This window comes from Pezoporus wallicus, unplaced genomic scaffold (genome assembly GCF_028554395.1).
Source record: "Pezoporus wallicus isolate ANWC-B61680 ecotype Strahan unplaced genomic scaffold, APGP_CSIRO_Pwel_v1 contig_13954, whole genome shotgun sequence".
In the NCBI taxonomy this organism is placed as follows: Eukaryota; Metazoa; Chordata; class Aves; order Psittaciformes; family Psittacidae; genus Pezoporus; species Pezoporus wallicus.
The window spans coordinates 1,470,001-1,477,500 of NW_026638000.1; the positions used below are offsets into that span (position 1 = coordinate 1,470,001).

Genomic DNA, 7,500 nt, shown 5'->3' on the forward strand with positions numbered 1-7,500 from the left:
GTTTTAAGAGAGATGTGCACCAAAAGCGGGGTAAAGTTGGTCTGTTAAGGGTAAACGATGATGCTTTTGGCAGCAGAAAAGCCTTTTTTATCTGGGACAATGTAGTAGCAGCAAAAGTGAGTTTTGGATTGACCGTTAGATGATGGTGCCTTGGAGTAATAGTGGAAGCAAGAAATGTCCATGCGACAGCGGGGTTGTGAAGAGGAGGCTGAGCCTGCTTTGCAGGAGGCTTGTGTTTCAGTAGCTTGCAGGACAAAGTTCTCTTTTGATCATGAACTTTGCTGTCCAGTGCCTGAAAAATTAAACCTGGAAAACTCCCCGAGTTAAGCCTAAAGAAATATGCACCACCAGTGGAGAGCAATGCTAATGTTTAACTAGCTGGAATAGCTGTTTGCTTAGCGGAGAATGTGAGGTATCTGACAGAAGGGACATCTCTCTTATTAGTAATCAAATCGGGCTGACCAGTTGTTGCCATCACTCTGGGATCGTGTCAGGCAATCGAGAACAAGTTCACCACTTTATAGAACTCGAAGCACCCCCCAAAAATCAATATCATTATATTTGTCTTTAGTGGTTTAGTTATGGAAATCATATAGCACTGGATTGTTGCCGGGTGAGCTGGATTTATTTTTGCTTTATTGGCTAAAAAGAATAGTTGGAAGTGGAGGAATCTTGGCGGCGTGGTGAACGCAAGACGGCGCGTTACAGTTTTAATGATTGGATTACGTGTGTGCTCATTGTTCGGAGTTTCCAAGACATGTGTGACTTTTGCAGATGCAAACAGGGAAGTGCCTTAAAGGGTGGCTACAAAACGCAACGAAAATTAGCTGGGAATGAAAATTGGGATAATATTTGGCTGCGATGTTCTTGGTCGGACTTTAACTCAGAGCCACGGTCAGGGCGATCGTTGAACGTACACTGAGAAATGCACGAGTAGTTGATGCTGATGGTCCACATGCCCGCCACTGCGCTGCGCACATAACGCTGTTCCATGATTAGGGATTATAATGATATATCCATAATAACATCCTGGAATGGCTGCAAGATGATTTATATCCGTTCTGTGAAGGGTGGTCCTGGTAAAATTGAAATGAGCTATACAGTGTCACGGCTTGCATCCCTCCCCCCCAACTATCGGAAGTATGTTATAATTTGATATTCCAGAAGCATGAGAAGGTATAAAAAAAAATCAGAAAACATTTGGTTAATGGGTTTATCATGTTTATTTGAATAAGGAAGATTGAAACTCCATTTATGCCCAACGTAAATGCTTTAGAGATCTTAATTATTGATGAAAAATCTGCCGTGCTTCTAAATTTAAAGATATGACGATTTTATAGGAATTTTAATCACCTTCCGCATTAGGAATTTCCAAGCTTTGCTGTTTACGAGGGTGGCATCTCTTTTAGCCTTCCAAACAGAGGTGTCACTTAGCACGTCAAATCCTGGGGGCATCGGGCTGCGTCCTGCGTGGGGCTTGGAGCAGAGGTCAGCGTGGAGCAATTCCTCCCAAGATGTGCTTTGGAAAACTGACTGGAATGTTTGCTGTGAGCAAACTGCAGGAGGGAAGCGTGGATGGGAAAACCTCCTCCGAAACCACTGCCGTCGGGTTTAAATACCTGGTATTTGTGCTCGCTGGACCCGCCTGTTAACAGTTTGTTCCCTAAATTTGTTGTCAGTGTTGGATTTTGGGTTTGCTTTTTCTCCTGAGCATCCCAGGACAAGGTTTCCCCATCCAATTTGAGGGTCAATTTACAGTTTCCCATAGGAAGTGTTACCGCTTGGTTAGCTGGCTTAAAAAAAATAATAGAATTATCTACAATATGCTTCACTAGATCCTTTTGTCCTTTGGATACATTTAGCAGCTTTTGACCAGATAAGGCATATTTGTCCTCAGGATATGAACCAATAATTCAACCCTGAATTGAGATCTATGGCCACCCGTTTGTTCCAGCCCACACTAGGAGTCTCTGATAGTCTGAACTGTTTATAGCACCAGGGAAAAAAAATAACAGGAAGGGGAAAAAAAAGCCCACCCCTTCTTCTGCACATCAGGAATAATAATTCATTAGCAATTAAGGTATTTTAAATAAACTTCTGGAATTATACGTCTGAATCCTGCAGTGGACTTTAAATGTAAACCCAAAGCAGAGGCCTTGGAAGGAGTTTTGTGTGTCGCAGCCTCGGCGACCTTTTAATTCATGGAGAATTGTTATTTACGTTGCCTGGATGTTTCCCACGGAGCGTGGCTGAGTGTGTGCACTTTTATTACTGTATGCCTTTAAGTATCTCCTGGCATATCGGGGCTATTCATACCGCACAGTCACTCACGGAGGAAAGAACCAGCCCACCATAAATTGCAGCGCAGTCAGTAAAAAGATGCCACAGACAAAAAGTGTCCCTGGGAAATTCGATTGACCCAAAAGAAAAGCAAATAAAAGAAAGGAAAAGGCCCATATTTTCTTTGCGGTGTTGCTGAAAAGGATGGGAGTATCATTTTCATAGTGGAATAATGTTTTCTGGGAAAACACAAAAGCAGATGTTCCTCATTAGGAACACCCATTGTCTACATATCACAACTATGAACAGATAAATCTCTCCTATTTCACCCATACATTCCAGGGGCTGTAAATGATTACAGGATGCCGCTGTAACTGCTAAACCAAAACCACACTCTGGGCTAAAACAATTCCTCCGTCACATATTTCACTAGAAGGTACGGAAATTCCCGTGAAGATCCATCCTTTTGCCTTCTCCTTGCCTCGTTGGGCTCGAGGATACCCCAAAACTGGGGGTCCGAAGTGTCAGCAGCGGTGAGGAGCAGTGCTGGGGCATCCGGATCACAATCCCGCCCGGAATGGATGCGCTTGCAGTGCATTGCCGAGCGTGTGCTCTGCAGCGGGTTTCCAGATGGTACCATCACAGTCCTACTGCTAGTTGGCATCTCCGCGGGTAGTAAATACCCCCCTCCCCAATAAATCTGGCATTATTCTATAGAGTTTAGGAGACTTATCATTCCAAGTGTGTCCTACTTTCCTGTATGGAAGCCAGACATCTGCTTATCCCATTTCTTTCATACGGAGTTTGGAATAGCTTTAGTTGAGGGGGGGTGGGGGGGTGGGATAAAAAGTTTTGTCATATTTAACAGCTGTTACAGAATTTCAATCCCGTAGGCTCTTAAAATACTTTTGGGCTGACCTCAGGTTTTGTGGATAATTGGCATTGGTGGGAGCCACCCCCCTTAACCTTTCCTTGCCTGGAATTTCAGATTATTTCCCCTCACCACGTTGCCCGGTTGTGCTGTTTGGGGGGGGGTTTGAATGCTGGCTGGCCGGTGCAGCGCTTTAATTCCTTCCTCCTCCAAGTTTACACCTTTGGCGCGGCGGCTGGAGGGCGATGGGGGTGTATTTTTTCGTCAGCAGCAGCGTTTCCTTTCACTTCCCGTCACAAAGGTGAGAGCCGCTGACCTTTGCTGGCAGTCCCGGCCGCTGAATTATTCATGTGATTGACTTTTTGTCAGTGCACACAGTTGTGCTCTGGGACATTTTATTCATTTACCTCATTTAAAGCGCCTTTCTGCACCTGTTCAAGTATTAATATCATGTAATTTGGGCCTAATGCCGATTTTGCTGAACACTCATTATATTTTTTATTAGCTATATTTCCAAACGATTATGTATGATTATTACCAAGCCTTACAAACAGCAATGGGTTATTCCCTAGACCTTTACATCTTCTTGTCAGGTTGTTTTCAGAAGCAAGGAGGATAAACATTTGACCAGTCCCAATGTTTTTATTCCTACTCCATATCCAACCAGAGAACTTAAAGCTTTTTCCCTTATGGCTTTGCGAAAGCATGATTAAATCCAACTCTGCAGAAGCTGTACAAATGCCAGCATTTATAAGGTCAACGCTTTTGTTAAAAATGCTATGTAAATGAGGATCTGCAAAAAGGGACATTAAATAAAATTAAATTCATTGTCTTCTTTAATGTCATTTACATTTTGGCTAAGCCCTGGCCTGTCAAGGAGGATTTTTTAAATAATTTTAATTATACATCATTTAGGGATCCAACGTTTTCTATTCAGTAGCATTTGGATAACCTGCAAAATGGTGACTGTTTATTAACTTCTTAAATGACAACTTGTCATTTCATCTGCATAACGCCAGGAAAACAGACCACTCTGGTGTCATTTTTGGTTTAAATTCTTATTTTTGTCTTGAAGATGATCTCCCAACTCCTGGAAGAATAGGCCTTAAAATAGCTCAGTGCTCTTCTGCTCTCATTGTCCGGTTGGCGCTACCAAGTTCAGAGTGTGTTAAAAAATGCCAAGTTTCCTGAGTAACCAGTTGTCGAAAAAATTCTATCAGAAACCTGACATTGATTATTTTTGCCTTTATTTTCTATTTTTCCCTCTTAGAATGTGGTATATTGCAGATTAACGGCTATAGCTGCAAGGGATGGGGCAGTGGGCTGGTGTTGGAAGGAGAGGCCACTGTGGAGAGCGTGTTGCTGTTCCAAACACACATATGTGCGGAAAAGGAAATGGCAAATCGAAGCTACCCGTGTCATTCAGCAGCACCAGGATCACCAACACCCCAGAAATGGGACTTCTTATGTGCTTCCTTCTCTCTTTTCTGTTCTTTTCTTTGGGTCATCAAAGTCGCAGCGTTTATGCTGTTCCCTCTTAATCCCGACTCTTACCTGGGGCACAACCAATGGAGCCGTGGTGGTACCTGGGGTGCCAGCAGAGCCATCAGGGCCAGTGTTCTCCAGTAAATCCAGATATGCTGGATGAGGCCCTCACACCACTTTCCCCCACCCCTATCTAATACTTGCTTATTTGTCCGAAGCCCAAAGCATGGCACGGCTGTAGTAGGAGGGAAGAATCAGATCGTGTGCTTTTGTGAGAGAGGAAAAGTGGGGGAAGGGATTTAAGCAAAGCTGTCAAAAACTATACTACAGGAGGTACCCTGATACAAACCATCCCGGGCTTCTGTTGCAGCCTTATCAGGTGAAAAGCAAAGATACTGCCAGAGCCTGTAATTTTGTTAGGATGCCTTTGATGAATTGGATTAGGTTATGGAAAAATCTTTCAAACTCAGAGTTCTGGTACGTGAGCTTCCAGGAAGTAAATAATTGCTCTCAGACAGCAGATAATGAGAAAAAACAACCTGTGAAACACAAAGTGGTAGAAATGGGTTTAATAAAGCCCCTTTTCTAACACAGAGGGATGCTGGGGGGTCGGGGGCAGCGGCATTGGGTTACTCGTAGGGCCGGGGGAGAGAGCTTTGCCGGGTTGGAGGAGGTGGAAATTCCAAGCCGGGAGGATGGAAATTGTCACCGGGGATGCCAGGGGGTGATTGACACGCGGGGCGAGGGGAAGGGGACGCAGGAGCTCAACCTGTGCTTGGCAGCCCCGGCCGCAGCTCACGCTCCAGGAAAATGAAAGCCATTCAGTGGGGTCGGGCTGCCGGCGGACAAGCTCCTCTTGTTTGTTTATCTTAACAGCAAATCTCACAAAAATGCTTGTGGTCGAAGCTGTGTATAATAGTACGTTATATTGGCATTATTAATACCCTGTGAAAATAAAGATGTAACTGCTCTTTCAGGGAAAAAAAAAAACCTGAAGCTGGGGGTTTTTACAGGCTGAGGGGTACTCGGGGTTTTATGAGATTCAGTGATTTGACTTTTTCTGTTAACTGTTTTGGTTCGTTACTGTTTTAAGCTAGGGAAAAAAGAGCCAGCTCCTTGGTGTATATCAGCTCAGCTGAAACACAGCGTGGCTGGCTCGGATCTAGGTTTTATTTTGTGATCGAACAAACTCTCCTTATTTCTCCGAGATGGAAAAAAAATCCAGAGTGTAAATAGCATTTGTTAGGTAGAAAGGAGAGGTGTTTATTCTGCAGGGTTTGGAGACCCTGGTGTGTGGAGGCTGGAGGCAAATTAAAACCAAAAATAATAAAGAAAATAAGGAATAAAAAGAAGGAATCTGTGATACTTTCAGCAAAAGTTTCACAGCCAGAAAATTATACAGAGCCCATCATCGCATGGCTGCGGTGCCAGAAGCGCGGAGAGCAAACTGCAGCATCTGAACGCGGCGGCGAGGATAGTGCTGTGTTTTCCCAATAATTCACTAGGAAATGAGTTTAACATGTGTGGAAAGGAAGGGGCTTACATTTGTGTTGTTGTAAGACATGTAGCATAGGCCCAGCTAGCGGAAGGAGTCGGCTCCAGCTTGTCTCTTGTGAAAGACGAAACACGGTTACACATCTGGTGAGAAAGAGCAGTTCATTTGCCCAGACAGCTCGCTCCGCGGCCGCTGAAAGGGGCTATTTTGACAGAAACAAAGCCATGGGGGCTGGGGCAAGCGATTAGCAGGCTTCTGCTGCCTAAAAACTCCTTGGCCTTAATGATAAAGAAATACTAGGAGAGGAAATAAAGAAACCTGGCCTAATCCTCCCGCAGTGTTTAAGGAGGCTTTCAGAAAGTAGGAACACAAACAAGGGCTTCCACGTGAAACTCCCTCTGCACTTTGTGAAAGTTTTCTTAATAAAAAAATAATAATAAATTAAAGAACATCAGAAGAAAAATTAACCCGAGAGCTGAAGGTCTGAAGCAGAGTGAAAGCAAAGCTGAAGCTACAAAGCAAACGTCCAAGCTTCGCTTTTGGGTTAAATTCAGTTTGCTGTGACATGTGCGCTAGGAGAAGTTAATTTGACAGTGTGTAAGAACGTGGTGCTCTCATTTAAAAGGTGAATTCACTACTGCAAATCTTAAACAAGCACTTGGTTTGCTTCCCAGCCCTGTGGCTGCACAGAACATTCGGTTTAGTTATAAAGCAAACAAGAAGACCTATCAAAACCCCCAATCTGAGGGAAAAAAAAAAATCACAATCCTCCAGTTTGAGTGAGGTTATTAATGCACAAAGGATGGATGTGAGTGCCCTTTCTTTTGAATAACAACCACTAAAATTGAATTGGTCTTGGTATTGTGTGGATTGTCAGGAATGCTCTTCACCAATCCAAATTTGATTAGGATTTCCTCTTTATGTTTGTGCAGTTCTTCTGCGGTTCACGAGATGCTGGTGGGCTGCAAGCTTCCCTTGCCTAATCCAAACAGGTTTATTCAGCTATATATGTATCTATCATGGGTAAATGAACAGCAAACTTAGGTTGGGCTCGGTTCTGTTGGTGATAAACAATTGCTGGGAGTAGCTGAAGGTATGGGGAAATGTGGGGGAGTGACCAGGACCCTGCTATGTCCTAAGGCAGGCAGTGGTTAGATGTCTGATGGTCATTGGGCTTCACATGGATGAGGGGAAGTCAGTGATAAGAAAACCACCAAAGAACCTTGTTTCTTCCCATTGGAGATTGACTTTAGGCTGAGCAGATGCCCTGACTGGGGTATTGCTCCATCTCTGTGAAAGATGCTATAAATAATTCTAGAGGTTTTATTTTTTCTCTCCTATAATCCTGAATAACTGTGGTTTCATTATG

General features: G+C 43.8%; 1 protein-coding gene across 12 annotated transcripts in view; it reads left to right on the plus strand.

Moving 5' to 3' along the window:
* The window catches only part of EBF3 (EBF transcription factor 3), a 121,129-nt gene that overhangs the window by 7,658 nt on the left and 105,971 nt on the right, over positions 1-7,500 (plus strand). The window lies entirely within an intron of this gene.